The sequence below is a fragment of the Crocodylus porosus genome, unplaced genomic scaffold (genome assembly GCF_001723895.1).
Source record: "Crocodylus porosus isolate Cpor-Errol unplaced genomic scaffold, CroPor_comp1, whole genome shotgun sequence".
Lineage (NCBI taxonomy): Eukaryota > Metazoa > Chordata > Crocodylia > Crocodylidae > Crocodylus > Crocodylus porosus.
In genome coordinates, this window is record NW_017728936.1 from 11,876,753 (window position 1) to 11,894,887 (window position 18,135).

General features: G+C 49.7%; 1 protein-coding gene across 3 annotated transcripts in view; it reads right to left on the reverse strand.

The window, feature by feature from the left end:
* The window catches only part of DRD2 (dopamine receptor D2), a 39,031-nt gene extending 23,991 nt beyond the window's left edge, over nt 1-15,040 (reverse strand). For 2 of the 3 annotated variants that reach the window (XM_019547134.1, XM_019547132.1), the window contains exon 1: nt 14,890-15,040. The gene's annotated coding sequence lies outside the window, so the exon portion shown is untranslated. The remainder of the gene's footprint in view (nt 1-14,889) is intronic. The other variant, XM_019547133.1, reaches the window with a different exon arrangement.
* Nucleotides 15,041-18,135: the final 3,095 nt, after the last annotated feature.

Here is an 18,135-nt window from a genome sequence, read left to right on the forward strand (position 1 = left end):
TCAACTCAGCTTCACGCTCCACTCCCCTTCTCCCCCCCACCGAAGAGCAGTGGTGAGCAACTGTTGCCTCCAGGTGTTTCTCTTAGGGGAAGTGAGTGAGAGGGAGGATGGATGTAATCCTTGGCTGAGTGAATCAGTTCCCTCCTAGACATGCAGTCATGTAAAATAGCCAGGCTCTCCTATTGTTCACAGCTGTGGTTATTTGGTCGTCACTTCGGCACCTTTCCCTCAAACCATATGACAAAGTCCACATCTTGGACACCTGCTCACGCCAGATCTAATCTTGTCAGGCTCAGGGCCTACTCATGTCAGAGCTGGCTCTCTAAGATACATAAGGCCTAGGGCTTCCTGACTTAGCTTTACTGTATCCTAAGTCATATCCTGTAGGCAACACAGGCACTCAGTGAGACAAAAGTTTTCATATTGACAACTTCATTACATCAACCTGCAGCCTTGAGTTGAATAGAGGGTGTGGAAAAATCCTCCTCTCCCTGTGTCCCTGGTTTGAAACAGCCCAGGCCCCAAACCCCCTTCTAATTCAGCTACCTGGCCACATAGGCAACCGAGCCTGGTCACCTAGGGGACTGGGATGTAAAAATTCCTAAGGGAGTGGGGAGGTCACTCTTCCCTTTCTCCTGGAGCAGGCATACTGCCACCGGCCAGCTGAGAATAAGGAATTTTAGGCCTTTCTGAGGAGCCTCCTCAGCTTGTCCTAACTTAGAAATTGTCTGAGCATGGAGCTCTCGTCAAAGCCTCCCCATGTACTGAATTGCACGTGGCACCCACATCTGTGCCTTGGCCTCAGCCATAGAATAACAGAGCCCACGTGGCTTAGAGGATGAGAGGCCAGGAGTGGGAAGCTGGCATGCCCCTCCTCCACACAAGACACTGCTGTGGCTCATTGCACCTCAAGCAATGGCTTCTACCCCCCATCCCAGCTCGACTTCAGTGTACTGGCCCATGGGCAATACAGCTGCCATCAGTGCAAGCAACTGGTACCTGGTTGCACTGGACACAGCAGAGGGAATTATCCTCTGCACATTATTCTTCCAGGTCTCACTTCACCCTATGCTCCTCAACTCAGCAGTCCTTGTGCCTCACCGTGGGTGCCTGCAGAGTCTTGTGCCCAGCCAGCTGTGCAAAGTTCAGGCCACAAGGACTAGGTGGCACCTGAACGGTGGTCGGTTCTGATCTATCCCCACGTGCTTGTAACAAGTGACTCAGGCAGCTAACTCAAAGGCAAGCAGCTCTGGATCCTCCTCCACACACTGGTACCAATGCAACCCTGGGCACCAACAATGAGCAGCAAATATTCCCAGGCTCTGGCACTGAAAGGTTGCTCTGCAGAGCTGGCACTGTGATTTGCTTCTTCCACTTGGACCTGTCTTTGGCACTCAGCAAAGGGCCTGATCCTGGGAAGTGGACTCCTAAAATGCTGCTCTAGAGGAGGGGCAGGGATCTGCGACTGAACTAAATGAGTAGCAATTCAGGTACTAAATGAATAGCAATTTGAAGGCAGGTCCAAATCCCAGACTGGTTGGTGGCTGGCGCTCCACTGCAGGTAAATCCATAGCACCATGCTCTGCTAAGAGGGGCTAGCCTTTAGCCAAAGCACTGGGCCCTGATACCCTGTACGAAGCACATGAAAGGTAGCTGCTCTCCCCAAAGGCCCACAGTCTAGATTTATGGCGCTGGGAGAAACAGGCAAACAGGGGATGGAGGCAATGAGACACAGCAGGCTGATGCGCTTGCTATATGTTCATCTTCTCAAGGCCGGCTTGTTAGCAGATGTAAATGAGCATGGCTCCATGGAAGCGGATATCGGTTGATTTATACCCTGCAAGTCTCCTTGCAGAGCACCCGGGATGCAGACTGGAAGGGTTTTATCCATGGCAGTGGGGTTTGATGTGTCTCTGGTGACGGCAGTGGCACTAGCGAGTCATTACCACTGTGCAAACAGTATCGGAAGGGAACAAAATGTTGTGATAGTTGCACTAGAAGAACTAAGCAGCTTCACAGCCACCAGATGCCAACTGTTGCTCGATAATTAAACAATTGCAAACAGATGCACCACAAACCCTGCAGCCCTCCGCTGCTCCGTCTGCGCAACCAAAACGCTTTAATGAGACACTTCAGCTATTATTTCCTACCTCTGGCTAAGGGCCACAGCGTCAGCTACAGAAGCAGAAAGTGGGAGACAGCAAGCTGAGAGCCATTTGTGGCACGTGTGTGTGTGGGAGTGACAGGGAAAGAGATTTTCCTGCTGATTTCACGAGTGTTTTTCAGGCCTGGGCTAAAAAGCAAGCATCTTCTCAGCCCTCAACATTGACTGTCCGTGGTAAAAGTGAGGCCTTCTGGGTGGTGCTACCGGTGTCACTAGTTTTGCACCAAGGTTCTCTCTCACCGTCTCTTGTCCCAGTGTCCCCAGCCATGCCTGCGATGCTGGCAGCATTCACCACTGTCACAGAAGGCACGCCTGGCCTCGCCCGTCAGCCATCCAGAGAAAAATAGCATAGGAATGCAGCAGGGAATGGTAATGCCAGCGATAATAGCTGCCCCAAGCTTATCAGCGCTGATAAAGCCAGACGCTCAGAAGCAGCAGCGAGCGGAGCAGTCTGATTAGAGTAACGTGCTCCCAGTTTGCAGGCGAGGCGGGTAGCTGCTGGATTGAGAGCCACGCGGCCAAGTGTTGCTGCCATGACTCTGAGAGCCAACAACAGGAGCAAATCTCATCCCCAGGGCCACATAGCTAGGCTGGAAAAAGCCCTGGTGCACACATGGCCGTACTGACACAGGAGATCTTTGGCTGGGTTACCTTGTGTTGCTGTAGGTCCCTCTCTCCCTGCATGCCAGGGGCTTTGGCCCCATTTTGCAGTGGGAGGGTGAGTGAAGCTGGCGTCCTTTGAGAGGTGACTGTCATTAAGCATGCATCTTCCAAGCAGCACCAGGGAGATCCCAGGAGGTTTGGGTTTTGTAGCTGTCCCACCTGCTGATCAGTGATTCCTGGGTCCTGACTGCTGACAAGGAGGATATAGAGGGCAGGGCATATAGCTACTGCTGGCTGGGAGGAGGCCACTTGCTGAAGACATTGGTTTTGGATGCTCATGTGCACTGCAGTGAAATATGTCCTGGTCATCACAGGGAGCTAGCAACCCCGTGGCAGGCCCCAGCCTAGGGACACCAAGGCTAACAGGCTGCTTTGAAAACCTCAAGCTTCACAGAAAAGAGCACTGTTAGATCAGGACAGCACAGGGGCAGATCTGGGATGCCATTTCCAGCTCTGCCACTCATTGTGAGGTGTGGAGCAAAGCATGTAACCTCCTATGTGTCTCAGTTTCCCCAGGGATAATGCAAACACCGTGTCTGACCCAGCTCTTAGGCTGCACAATGGATTTCATGAGCTTCCGGTATTTGTGGCTCCTCACATGAATTTGCTGGGATTTAGGGAGAGATCTGCAAGAAGATGCTGCTGAATTCTAGGTGGCTGTTGCCACCGGCCCAGGGCAGGGGCATGCTGATGCAACTGCAAGCTAGAGGCAGGAGTTTCAACAGTGGGCAGAGACTTGGCGTCTCCTTCAGTGTTGGAGGACCTGATATACTGCTGGGCTTTTCCTGCAAAGTCACACCCCATTATGGTGCCTTAGGTTAGACCTTTGCATCATTGCAGGAACCTGGCTGGATAGCCGGATCATTGTGGAATAGGCCAGTTTACCTCCCAGCATAAAAGACAAAGCAAACTCTGATTTATTAAACCAAGTAAAGTGATCAAAATAGCAAAACATTTGCAAATATCAAACTCACCTGCGAACAATGGGTCTTTTGTGCTCCTCGAGCTTTTGTGTGCTCCACTCATTCAAAGAACAATTTGTATAATAAACCTTGGAAATTTGTTGCATATGGGTCCTTAATAGCTGATAATTCAATAGGTGTCTGTCTGACAGTCCTATCAGCGACGCTTGATGGCTCTACAAATGTCTTCTCAAAAACTGTCAAAGTGTCACAAATTAATTAAATGTTAGCTTAAGTGACTCAGTGCGCAGGGGGAAAAAAATCAATGCTAAATGCAGCGATGATTCTTTCTATTCTCCAGTTGCCCTTTGATAATGCAAAGCTCTCTTGGAGGAGGCAGAAACTTGCCGAAGATTCAGGCTAAAATTAAAACAATAATAGAAAGAAGGCTGCAGAATAGCCTCCAAGCATCCTCCCAGGCACACTTCAGGACCACGCTCATGGTGTGCCCAGGACACGAGGGCTCCACGCCCCTGTGGAAATATGGGAGAAGGCTCATTCAGTGCTGGATGGTGTTTTCCAGCACAAGCAAACGTGGCACTGCCATTTGTATGCTGCCGCAGGGTTAGCAACCACCTGCTGCGTCCCAGCTTGAAGGGGGTGGGAGTTTGCTGCTGGTTAGGATGTCCCTGGTGCTAGTCCTATGGTGCATGGGGCTTTCTTTTTGGGGGGCTGAGAATGACGCTCATCACCCCAAAACAAGGGCTCTGTAATGGCATAAAACCAAAGGTATTTCTTATAACAGGGCCACATCTGCATTTGCTGCAAAGCAGTGTAGCCCCACAGAAAACCTTGTGCACCAGCTGAGGATCTAGGCCGCTGTATAAAAGATTCCCTGCCCTGTCCTATCCGCTGGACACAGACCAGTCCAGGCCTCAGACAGCCAAAATACTGGCATGAGCTTCCCATTACAATCTCTCCCAAAACACCCCTGTCTGCTTCCCCACAGCTCCGCTCCAGGATTCGATTGCAGATAGATTGAGGCAGAGAGCAAAGTAATGACGCTGCCGACTTGCACCAACACAGCATTTCTTCAGGGGATGAACTCTGGCTCATGCACTAAGAAAACAAGGCAATGTGCAACTCTTCTAGTGCCAATTCCTACCGTAATAGGGCAAAATTGCTTATTCTGCCCTGTCTCTGCACTCTGCTCTGAGACACAGCTGCCCAAATTATTCGTGCTGGAGCACCAACAGCTGACCTTGTCCAGACATTTCATTCCAGTGTTTGTGAAATGAAAGGTTTTGATTTTACAACCAATTTATTTTTAAAAAATTAAAGCATAAAAAGGTCAAACTACCATGCACGGAACGAACCTCAGGCCTCCTGTAGATAAAATAGTATGTGGCCATGTTATTAAAACCTGTACCCTGATACTCATGGTGAAAGGGACTGAATTGAGACAACCTGAGGCATTTCCTAGCTTTGAAAGACTTGACCCTCTTCCCTTAAAGATGGACTCTTAATGTTGGCATTATGTATTAACTGCCTCTATAAACTCTGTGTCTGAACAGGCATCTTGATATTATGGCTGCCATCGGGGGATGAGCTGTTTATTGTGAGCCTTTGAAAAGTCTTGCTATAAGGGGCAGGTTGCTCTTGCTTTTAGTGTTTCAGGGGAAGGACAACAAAGCACTTAAAGAAACTGAGATGAAAAGAGAGAACCTTTCAGTGCAAGCATCCAAGTGCCAGCCTGGCCTTCAAGAAGGCAGGTGAAATGGCAATAATGCAGAGCAAAGAGACATGCTAATGGCCATCTGAAGCATGGCACTTTGTGAAATTGGGCTTTTGGAAAAGTTTGGTGCCAAGCTGGAGAAGTTCTCTTTCTCCTCAGGCACTTAAAACATAAAATTTCATCTTACTTCACTCTGACCTAGCACTTCCCAGGGGAAGGATCTTCTACCTGGGCCTGAATCCAGTGCCTCACTTTGCTGCAGAGTCCCTTACGGATATTGGGCACCTTGTTCAACTCCTCTGTGTCCTGGTGCCCATGCGGATAAAAAACCCTTCTCTCTGCCAACCTTTTTCTGTTTTGCCCATTTAGGTTGTCAACCTAAATGGGGCAGGGAGACTCTCCTTTGGTATGGACGGGCGGACGAATTGTGTGTGTGTGTGCACTTTCCACCTAGCAGCCGCTCCGTAGTACTTGTTTTGTGTATCTGTGCTTGCAGAGTGGGGGAAAGCTGAACTGCGACAGCTCACCTATCCACTTGCCACAGGACAGGGGCAGACACACGACAGTGCCCGCAGCGCAGCTGATATATGGGTATCCCTATAACTTGTCTGTTTGTATCATTAGTACGCAAGGAGCTCAGCCCTGTGTTCTCCCCCTAGCTGAGGCCTCTCGGTGGTACTGAAATACCATCCTCCTCCTCCTCCTCTTCTTCAGGTTGCATTCCCGCATCCCTCGGCGGTTCAGAGCGTTTGCATGCCCCATTTCCCACCTCCTTGCTGTGCTGAGCAGAGGTGGTGTTTGCCTATTGCTTTGAGAGCGCTATAAATAAGGCAGCAGTGCTATGTCCCCGCCACACTCCTCCAAGAGGTTGAGACTTCAGCTGGGGAAATTTGCATGGGGTTGACACCGTCAGTCAGGCAGTGCCATTAATAAGGTGTCTTGAGCATGCACTCGACTGGAAAACCACCTTCTGATCAGTTCAGTGTGAAATGAAACCGCAGCTACAAGCGTATAGGAGTCACCGAGGGCCAAAGGTGACTGCAAAGCTGATGGTTACTTGGCTATGAAGAGGTGACCGTTGCCATCAGTCCTGGACCTGTGTGCAGGCTGGCAAAAGCCCTGGACTTTTGAATCAAGGCATGACAGCTGCCGGGTAGCGTGTGCATTTCACTTTCTCTGGCAGAGACATAATGCCACGATGATTTGGGAAGTTCACGCTTGTTAGAAGAACAAGCCGGGCCGATATCACCAGGAGAAGCCATGGGGGTCTGTCATAAGCAGCTCCCTTAAATGTTTTAATAGCACCTGTTGTGTTGCTCCAAAATCCCCTCGTGGAGTTTGGGGTTTAAACTTTTACGTGTCCTTGATTAAATCCCAGACAAGGAGTGCAGCCAGTTCCCCCAGTCGTGCTGTGCTCTGCTGCTCCCCGTAAGCTCCTTGTAAATATTTCAGCAGCTTGTTGGACTACTGGAAATCGTACAAGCCAAGTGGGCAGGATCTTAGCTGTGCAGCCTGGGAACGTGTAAGCTGCCCAGCCATCTGCTGCATGAATGTGGAGCAGAGCAGGAGATGGTATGGTAGATATACTTCTCAACTGGTGTGAGGACAGCTCTACGGGGGTGCACAGCTCAGCCTGCTTTCTTGCAGTAAAGCTGGCTTCTAAAGACTCAAGACTAGTCAGGCTTCATTGCAGAAGTCAGAACAGCCCTGCAACGCACAGAAACTGTATCTAACCTTTCGAAAGGGTTTGGAAGCATTTAGGGAGCTAATTTAATTGTGGTAGCCATAAGGAGGCTGATGGAGGGGACTGAAGACAGTGAGAGGTGCCTCAAAAAGACCATGAACGCAATGGGTTATGTCTCTAGAGGGGGTCGGCACGTGGAATAGCATCTCTACCTCTCGCTCGCCAGCTCTCCCTCGGCTGGGCATTGCCAGCAGAACCGCACTGAGCATTTATTGAGATAATGCCCATTCACCCAGACCAAACCTGCTTAGAGGTGAGGGCCAGTCCTAGATAACTTCTCATTTCTAGGGGAAAGAATGAAAACTGAGAGGAAAGTGCTTTGAATTTTTCGAAACATCTCGGTCGGCTATTTTCAAACTGACAAATTCTGCTGGAAATGATCTTTTTCTTCTGCAAGCACAGCGTCAGTAGGGCTTGTCAGCTCAGAGAGGCATTTTGCAGAAGTTGTGTCTGGCACTGTAAGGGTTTGTATATCTAGTAAGCCAAGTGCAAGTAGCCCTGTGTTAGAGCCATGACCTGCAACATGCTTAAGTACACCTGAAAACCATTTAGACCATTCAGATTTAGATGCCACAACTGCTAACTCCCTCCTGCTAATGCAAACGTTGCAGAGAGGCATATATGGCATGGTGAAAAGGAAGCATAATGAGTGCTTTCACAGGGCAGTCACAAGACCCCCTTAGCCACCGTCCCCAAAGAGGTCACAGTGATCTGCAGCTCCCAAGAGGGACATGGAGGCAGCATCCCGGGGTATGACAGCAGTGGGAATCCAGCAGGCTTCTTCTAACCTTTGCCAATAGATATGCGCTGTGCTGTTTCCTAACACAGAGCAAGGACCCATCTGCCAAATTAGCCCTGCCTGCAGAACTGCAAATACCACCCCTGGCCGAGATGTTAGGGAACCGTCTCAGTTGCCTCCATTTCTGCACTGGTGGATCATGATATTTTTTGAGATTTCAAAATTTCCCCTGATTCCAGGTGGGAAACAGCTTTCCAGAATCGCATCTTTCCCTTGGTATGGGGCAATCAATCTGCCTGGGCTGTGTTGTACCATTTATGGGTTGCTTGCTTTCTACTGCTGTGCCAGAGCCATTCAAAATGGCCCTAAGGTCTTTTATATAAGTTCGACTAGTTCAGCGCAGGCAATGGCCACGCTAGTACTCTTGTATTCAAGGAATGGCGTTTCTGAACAGATTGTAGGTGACGGTGGAGGTCAGTTCCTATCAGCAGAGTCCCACCTATTTGTCCAAAGAAATGGTATCAAGCCGATCACATCAGCCCCTTACAATCCTGCTGCAAATGGAGCAGGGGAAAGTTGTAGTTAGGCATTCAGGCAAGCAAGCTGTGTGACGACCCCAGATGGAGGCAGCATGCCATGCACAACTCTGCCTTTTTTCTTGGCCTACAGAAATTCAGCGTGTGGTCCTGCAAACCAAAAACCATCGTGGCTGTTCATGGGACCTCTGGACATTTAAAAACCCAAGCTACAAAGAAGCAAGGTAGCTAAATGACTACAAATAGCTGCCAACCATGGTTTTCTCGGGAGATTCCTGGCATCATTGATTGAGCCTCAGGACAACTGTACCACAGGCTGACTCTCTTGTGTATCAGATAAAATGGGCATCAAGGAAAAGAAACACAACCCAGCTGAGATGCACATGTGCAGCAGGAGGTCCTGCAGCCATGACACCTGCTGAAAGCGCGGAGCCTGTGTTGTCGGATAGTGACTGGGGGTCACGCTGGGGAGACGAAGGCTGCCCCTAAAAGCGACTCTGATACCATTAAGCAGGAAGATGCTACTCATACAGTGGGAAGTACAGGCACCGTTGCACATGGTAGTGTTTCACATAAAGGAGCAGTGAGTAGATGGACCAAAGCCTTGAATCTCTGCTTACAGTTTGGAATCAGGGCTGTTTGGCTTCTCCAGGTCCTTTCTGTCTCATGGCCAGGAGCCAGGGCTGCGCTGGTCTGGGAGACTACTTGGGGCTCTCTCTGGGTCTCGGGGTTTTGGAAAAGCCCTGCCCTGAGAAGGTGTTCCTCGGGGGAGCCAACTCCATGACCTGCAGACCCTTTCCCTTCTGAATGAGGGTGTCCAGTCCACAGAGGGGTTGAAATAATCTGCTTTAGAGGAGCTTTCCTGAGTGTCCCCAAACAGACAAGTCTGAGCTGGGGAGCTGTTTGGGGGAAGTGGCTTTATGGTGTCTCTAAGAGCATGACCCATGAGACAGTCTGGGCCAGCCAAAGCCTGAAGCTGGGCGTGCAAGAGAAGAAAGCAAGGTGCTGCATGGTCTGTGGAGAGAGCTGGGTGCCGTCTCCCCTCCATCCTCCCCTCCTGCGGCAGTCCTGGCTGGCCCCGGCGTTCGGCTGAACGGAGTCACGTTGTGTTCTCACGCACCCCAGTCATGCGGGAACAAGGACAGTCGTACCAGGAAAGGTTACGGCAGGATGGCTGTTACGCAGTGCAAATGCTGTGCCCTGTAACACGGACTTTGCTTGGATGGAGGGGTAAGCTGCCTTGCTACCATGGCCAGGTGTGAGCAGGCACATGGCCGTTACCTGGAGCACCTGTGAGTTCACGCCGGTACAACTAAAGTTGTGTGCCCAGAACCTAACTGCCAGGAAGCGGAGGCAATGGGCAGCGGGGCTGACGTCCTGCATGAGAAGCACCTTGGGACAGGCAGGCAGGACCGCTCTGAGGCTGCACGGGCTCACCTGGGTGTCTCGTTCCCTGACAACCTCCTCCTTGCCCCCGGCAAAGAGTGTGAGCACTCAGAAATGGATGCATCTGCAACACCAGTGTTTCGACTCCGCTCCTCATGATTGATCGTCTAATTACACTGATGGTAAACAAGCCTGCTGGCTGGCTGGCAAATGTGTCGTGTCGGCCCCAGTGAAATGTTTCATCTTCCTGGCAAGGGCTGAGCTGGGAAATGTGCATACAGCAGATATTTAGAGGTCTCCCAGCTGTGCAAGGAGATGCTCCCAAATAGCTTGCTGAAAGGCCCGAGCAAGAACTCACATCTGTAGCTGACTCTTGTCAGAATAACTTCTTGGATCTGCCTGGCAGCTCTCATTTGTGCACTGCCCATGAGCTCCTGGTTCAGCACATATTTACCTTTTTCCTCCCCTTTGCAAAGCAGCGAACCGTTAAGCCTCTTTACTTGCAGGTGCGTATCCTTGTGCAAGGGCACCCGCAGCTTAAACATCACAGGCTAAATCCTTAACTGGCATCACTGAATCGGAGGACAGGACAGTCCCCTGCATCCTCACACACAACTACCAGGCACCATACTCAACACATGGAAACTACCAGGGGTTGAAGCAGAGGACGTGAGGGCTTTGCCACTCCAACACCTGCAGCGTAGCTGGTTTTTAGATGCTCAAAAAATCCCAGGAAAGGAACCATGTGCTGTGCTACAGAGGACGAAAACCCTCCTCCCCACAGTTCAGGCTGATCTGACCCAGAGGAAAAACTCCTTTGTGGCCCTAACTGTGGTGATCCTGAGCAGACTCTAGGCAGATTTCAAAAGCCTGGGTTTGCTCCAGATCAGACGGTCTCAGGAAAGTTCGGTTCAGACACGAAACTCTGCAGACTGTAATGTGAGGAGCAGCACGGAGATCTTAAGAGGCTAAAACTGAATGCAACAGACTTAAATCCCACCCTGCAGTGAGCTGTGCCCTTAAACTACCAGCAGCTTGTGAATACCGCACATCTGCTAGATCTGCTTGGAGGCCTCACCTTCCCCAGGGAGCCCAAGAGCAGGGGAACGGCATGCTCCTTGCTCGTCCTGTTTACAGACGTACCTGATTCAAGACTGCTCGTAGAGTTCAGGCATCCGCAGCTGACCCCAGCCAGCGCCACATCTGTTTGCCTTGGACCATGTGCTCACGAAACTGTCTCAGGGCCTCCCTGCATCCTAGCAGGGAAAAGCCGTTCTGCAAATGCTTTCATTGTGCTGTCAGAGCAGCCCTGGCCTCCCTCTCCTCGGGTATTTCTTACACATGGTATTAGCCAGGTAGCATGCCGCAAAGCCTTCCAGATGTTACAGGGAGTCCCCCACCCTGACTCTCAGGGAAGCTATTTAAAGCTGGGTGTTCCTGGAAGGCATTTTTGCTCCACAGCAGCAAATTTCTAAGCAACAGTTGCACACCATAGTGCCTCCCTGAATACCGCCGGCTTCCCTGAGACTTAGAACCAACACAAGCTGCAGGAGACGTGTCAAACTGATATTGCGTCTGTCTCAAGTGTGCCCCCTCGGTGCTGCCTGCCGGGCTCCAGGGGAAATGCCGATTGGTGCATGTGCTGGGAAACGATCTGTTGGTTCGGGTTTGGAGGGGATGGTAACGGTGCTGCCAGGGGACACAGCGCATGGCAGAGCAGTGGAACTTGAGGGCTCTGGCTGCTTAGCTCGCAGGAGTCTGGCAAAGCTGCAAAGATGACTGACACACAGATGTGTTTGTGCTGTGAGTGATGCGCCCAGTACACGTGCCAACAGAGTTAGCTTGTGGCTTCGCATCCACAGGCTAGGGGTGCTGGATATGGGCCTTGGGGAAAAAAAAAGAAAAAGGGCAAAGGGGGAATGAACGGAGGGGAGGAACGCATCAGCTTGGAGTGGTATTGGTATGGCTCCATTTCCCTCTGTACGTCCCCTTCGCGTCTATGGAGAATGCTACCGCATCAGTACTGCTAGCAGAGGGTGTTCGTACACGCCAGACGGTTTCCTATTTATGCTGCCGCAACTGCGTTTGTGTTTGCACGAGTGTGATTTCCCACTGCAGATGCTGGGAGCCCACGTAACCTGCCTCGGTGGCTGCTGTTTCCAGGATGGGAGCTCAGTGCTCGCCAGGCAGCCCTCGGCTTCCAGAGGGCTCTCAAACAAGCTGAGCACTGAGATGTGTGAAAACAGCAGAAAGTGAAGTTTCTTACCAGGACGAGGGTGCAAAGTTTAAACTGCTCTGAGCACTAATGAGCTCCCAGAGACTTAACTGTGTACATCTCCTTGGACTTGTCTGGGTGCTGGCTGCACCGCTCGGTGGGGCAGGAACTGCTCCAAGCCAAAGCCTCTAACAGAGGCTTCCTTTGTGCAGCCCAAGCTGCTCTGCACTGAGCGCAACGAGCACAACACTGCTACTGGCTCCTGCAAGGGCCTGCCCAGCTGGGGGGCTCTCCTCCTTGCTGCATTTGGGCTCTTTGTCATTCAAGGCAAGGTCAAGGGACATAACCACCGCTCTCTCTGCCCCTTGATTCAGTAACACTGCATCGCATCTGTGTATTCAGCCTAAATGAATATTACTACTAGAAAACACACGTGTCCCCTAGGTATGTACCATAAAGCACCTGATCTGCATGGTTACCTTCAGCACGGGGCTGAGGGTGTGAAGCAGCCCTGCCGCAGGGGCCTGTGCAACACTTAGTTTAACAGTCCTTGCTAACACCAATATTTCCCATCCACTGTATTTTGTTTCTTGATACCTGCACAGTTTCAAGCTCTCTGTGTTCATTCTGTCATCTAAACCTCATCTTTTTTGGAAGTGTGGGGCAGGATGAATCCCCACTCTTTGGAGCACTTGATGAGTCCTTCAAATCATTCAGTTCTGCCTGTAGGATGGAGATATCAATCACCCACTTCTACCAAGCCCTAGATGTGGGCTTGAGTTTTAAATAGGATTACTTTTTGGCTGGGTAAATGCTTGGTTGCAGCAGGTTTCATTTTCCTGAAATCAGCTGTTCATCTCCTCTGGGAACAACAACACGGGGAAGAAGGGGAGAACAACTCGGCATGGCTACCGTGTTATCTGGTTAGACATGAGCCAAAGCTGGGGGCTGCTGAACTTTCATCCGTGATGACAGTCTATTTAAAACCAGTCTACATAATTAGCATGGGAGTTAATTTAGGCTGGGATTTTCAAAGGCACTAGTTGAAATGTAGTGTCTAACTCTGTTAAGCTCCTTGGAAAATCCCATCTTCAATGCATAAGTTACCAGGCATTTTATAGGACTCAACAGAAGGTAGAAATTCAGTAGTCCCTTCTATAAATGCAAAAAATTGCCCTTTCTCTCTAGAACTATATGTTACAGCAATTTGAACGATCTTCAGAGAAAAATATGTTTTTTCTTCCATTACAAACCATATTGCTATACCTGATTTGAAGACTTTGGTTTTTGATAGGGTTGGTTGGGAATTATTTGATGAAGTGTTTTGGGTTTCTTTCAACTAATTTCCCAGTTCAAACAAAAGATACATAGAAAAGTTTCAAAGTGGCTGAAACTTCCTATGTCAGCATTTTTCAACAAAATCTTGGCTTTTTTCTTCAAAGCACTTTTCCATTGCAAAACTCTTGTTCATTTATACAAAAAATTTTTTTTTAAAGTCAGCTTCATAACAGAGCTTGTGATCAAAACACAACATCTTGACTGACCTGATCTGGATTTGCTTCATCACCTATGGATTTGCAACACATTGGGTACATCTACATATGCAATTAATGCTATTTGGCTTTAATGTGCAGTAAATTTATGACCTGCACATGCAGATTGTAAATGTTACCAGGCAGTAGACTAATTTACCGCTCAGTGGGGACATCTACACATGCACACTAACTGCACAGTAATTTATGTTATTGTGCAGTAACCAAAAATTACTGCACAATACGGGCACATGTCTACATGTGTGTGCACATACAGTGCAGTAATTATGGTGACTTTTGCCGACTTGGGTGTAAATTTGCTACCTGCTAGATGCAGGTAGCAAATTTATGCCGAAGTAGTTAATGCACAGTCACGCAGGTGTAGATATGTTACTGCACAGTAGCTGTATGTATGGGCTGACTTGGGACAAACTTTACTCTCTAGTCAGTCCACACACAGCATTACTGCATTGTAATGCCTGCATGTGTAGATGCTGATCTAAAAGCCACTTACTGCGCAGTAACTTACTGTGCAGTGAATGCAAATGTTGACATGTCTAGTAAGTGCCTGCACACATGTAGACAGTGATGCTTTACTGAGCAGTAGATTAGTTTACTGTGCAGTAAAACATCTCGTGTAGATCCACCACTGAGATGCATTCTGTCTGGGGACAAGAAAAACATGTATAATCTCTAAAGCTCTCATAGGATGGAAAATCCCTGTCCTGCCCTGTTCTCTTAGGACTTCTCAAATAGCATCTTCCACCAGCCCAGACATTACTTAAGCATGCACTCTAAGCCCCATCCTCCACAGGGGAATGCTGAGAATAGCAGAGAAAAGTCACTGCAGCTGTTACCATGTGAGTCACGCCTTCTTCCTCAAAGGGAGAGGGAGGTCTTTTTGTGGAGCCTGCACCCAAAAAACCCATGGAATCAGCAATCCTGGGAGTTCAGCAACATAAATAGCTTTCACCAGCAATGTTTCCCTTTCAAACAAATGACCTGTTGCTTTCCCTACCCACCTGGCTTTCAGCAAGAGTAATTTGACTCCTGCCTGGCAGCTGGATTAGAGAGGCTGATTCATGTTCCTCTTTAAGAATACGCAGGGATTGGGACTGTTTTCATTTTAAGAGTATTAGACAGGAGGCAGTAGGAACCTCCTTCAGCTGCAGCCGTCCCAAACACTCTCACTCTACCAGGTCCCGGAGTAATGAACGTGTGGGCCAAAGCTTTGGCAAGTGACTGGTGAACTTAGGTGTCCCACGTGAGGTACCTTCAAGGGGCCTGGTTCTCAGAGGTTAGATGCCAAGTGCTTTCTGGAACTCAAACCGGTTCCTTAAACTGGGCTCATTTGAAAGCCATGTTCATGGTAGCAGATTGCATGAAGGATATTGAAACATATGTGTTGGGTTTCCCTATAAGGTCTAATGAACGGAACAGAAGACAGGGTAGACTTGCACCTTATAGACTAACAAAATCAGAGATGCATAAGCTTTCTCAAGCAGCGGTTTGCTTCATCGGATGCTGTCCGTTGAGCAGAGATCAGATTCAGACATGATGTGAGAGGACTGATATGCTTGTTGAAGCTTGTGGAATTGGTGCCTTCTGGACTCCTGGACCCCACAGTCATACGAGTCATTTAGCCAATGATATTTACCTTCCTTTCTAGCTTGTGACTTGTCCTGGAGCTGTTTAAAATAGTCAGGAATTTACTGCTTGAGATTATCCACTCGATTATTTCTGCAAGTGAAGCTGGTCAAATTGTTTTGACATTCACATTTTTTACTTTTTCTTTTTTCTGCAAAATTCTCCCCTTTTTAAATGGCTGTGGGGTTGGTTGAAGAGATCTAGCACATTATTTAATCCAAATATTGGTGGAAAAACAAGGGAAAACATTAATGAATTGCAAAATAGTCCCTTTCCCCACATTTTAGACCAGCTCTTGCATGTGTGCTGTTCATCCTAACCACTGCATCCCTAATGCTTGCACGTGATTGCAGACTTTGCATTGCCCAGTGCCCTGGCTGAATTAGCATCTTTTACCACCAACCTATCTATATTTGTACGATGCTGTCCCAACTTTGACTTGGTCCTCAGGCACTATCTTGTTAAAAATAAATAATCATGAGCCCTCTGATCTCTGTGTCCAAGTATTCGCTTTCCCCTCATGTCTTCTAATTCATTAAAAACTGGCGTTTTCCACCAGCATCACTGCCAATGAACTTGTTGACTGAGATCATTGGCAAAAATCCCGATACAAGCGGGCCTTGAAGCAAGTTCTCTCCTTTTCGGTTGAGTGAATACATGTGAAAGCCTTTTGGAAGGTGTTTGCCCAGCTCCATACATGACTAAGTCTTGCAGCGAGGCCTCTTTTAATAGATCCTTTCAAGTTTGATGTGGGAGTGTCAATCAGCCCGCAGCAGTCGTGTGTCTGCCGCTCAGCCTGGGAGAGGTTGGAAGGAAAAGAGTTGTTCTGATGAGCCAGGGCTTTGTGTGGCAGGGCGAGCGAGTGGCAATGTTGCCTGCAACCAGCAGAGACAGGCAAGATGCCCTGATCTCTTCTCTACAGATCAGCTGCTGCTCCTGGCCCCAGAGTGGGAACAGGCTTTGCTAAGCTCATGCCTGCCTTGACTTAGCTCTGCCATTGCTCATGAATCAGCCTTGCAGCCCCTGCCCTTCTGTTCTGGGCATCCTCCCTGTTGGTGGGGAAAGGATTTCTGACCAGCTGTGGGTCTGCGCTGCATGTCCACCCACTGACCCAGTATGCATTGGGTTTCACCAGCAGAGGATCTGGTCCTTTGTTCCTATAGGTCTCTCAGGCTCTCTCTCCTTTGACTCTTGCTTTACAGCTCCATCATGAGACTTGCCAGCAGGTGCGTCCCTGAGCTATGGGAGTGACCACACAGGAAATGCATCCTTATTCATGCATTCAAGGCAGGGCAAGGGCCTGCTCACCTGTAACGGCAGGACCACCGGATGGGCAAGCGCCCTCTTGCGTCATCAGTCCAGCCCACTGCTACCACCCAGCCCATGTCATACCCCTTTCATGAACTGGCCAAGCTCCATCTGCCAGTCAGGTTTTGTGCTGCCTGCACCTGGGGGAAGGCTGCTCAGAGCTCAGTTGATGTGATGATGAGAAACCGTCTCACTTCCAGCCTCGGTTTATTCTTGGAGAGTTTGAGCCCATTTGTTCCTACGTCAGCATTGCCCTGAAGCTCCCATAGCTCTGCCCCTTCTCTGGTGCATTACCAGATGGGGGTCAGGGGTCCCTCAAATTTCCTTTATTAGACCTAATAAGTCAATTCTTGTATCATATGGCTCTGCTGCTTCTGTGTGCTCTTGAAAGCTAGCAGCACACCTCACCCAGCCACTACCCCTCTGCGCAGACCCGACCCACAAACAAGACGGCAAAGCTACCTGGAGGGTGATGACCCATTGTACAGTGGGGCCCATCTCACTCGTATCTTCTGCCCTGATGGAAGAGCAGATCTTCTCCAGAAGCCGTATGGCTGGGACGTTGTTCTTCTTGCAGTTACGCCACTCTCCAGAACCCTTGACTGCAGGAGGGTGGTTGGTGTAGTTGGACCTCCGGCAATTTGTCATAGGGAAGATGTAACCCCAGGTCCTCTCCAAGGCTGCAGCTCCATTATCCTCTGTCTGCTACTGTGAGACAGATGAAGCACCAGGGAGGAGCTCTTCTATAACCCTTTTTTTTCCTCAAGTGGTTATCACTGCACCTTGCCTTCTCCCCAGCGAAGGTGGAACGCAAGTGCTGTGGTGCCGGCGCTAACTAGCAGTGGTCCCATTAGTCAAGAGATACTAAGTGAGATGTCTCCCAGATGCCTGTGTTAAATCTCAGTCTGGCTTATTAGCCTCCAGAAGTCCAATTACCATCCACATGCAGCCTGCGACCTAACGACGGAGCCTGTCTCCCAGGGTGCCAGCCTGTCGCTAAAGGCCCCAGCTCAGCCCAGAGCAAACTGCTGCAGGCTGATTCTTCAGCAGGGAGAGGAGATGCTGGGGAAGCTGAAAGCTGCCTGCCCTTTTGCAGCAAAGGCTTTTTGTAATCAGTCGTGCCACTGCGGCTGGCTCCCTGACCTCACTCATCAGTGGCATCATATGGGCAGCTTGTTTTCATCTGGGTCGGAGGCAGCATATTCCTTCCAGAGCCAACTCACCCCCTTGCACTGCACTTTCTGCTCTGGGCGATGCTGGGGCTATTCGCGGAAATGGGGCCTGTCTGAGAGTGATGGCGGGATCTGTCCCTAAGGGTCAGGTGCAGACCCTGGAACTCAAACCGATGCAGGGCTGAGGCGAAAACATCACCGCAGTGCCCTGCTCTTTACTTTTTACCTAAGGAGAACGGTGGCACGAAAAGCAGCTGCTTTGCACGCCACGCTGTAGGTTTCTATGAACACAGCTCCCAGCGAATGAATACCTGCTGTGTAGCAGTCAGACTCGACAGCGAGTAGAAAACAGTCCCTAGAGTCGGACCCTCCGCTGCCCGGAGACGCGCCGA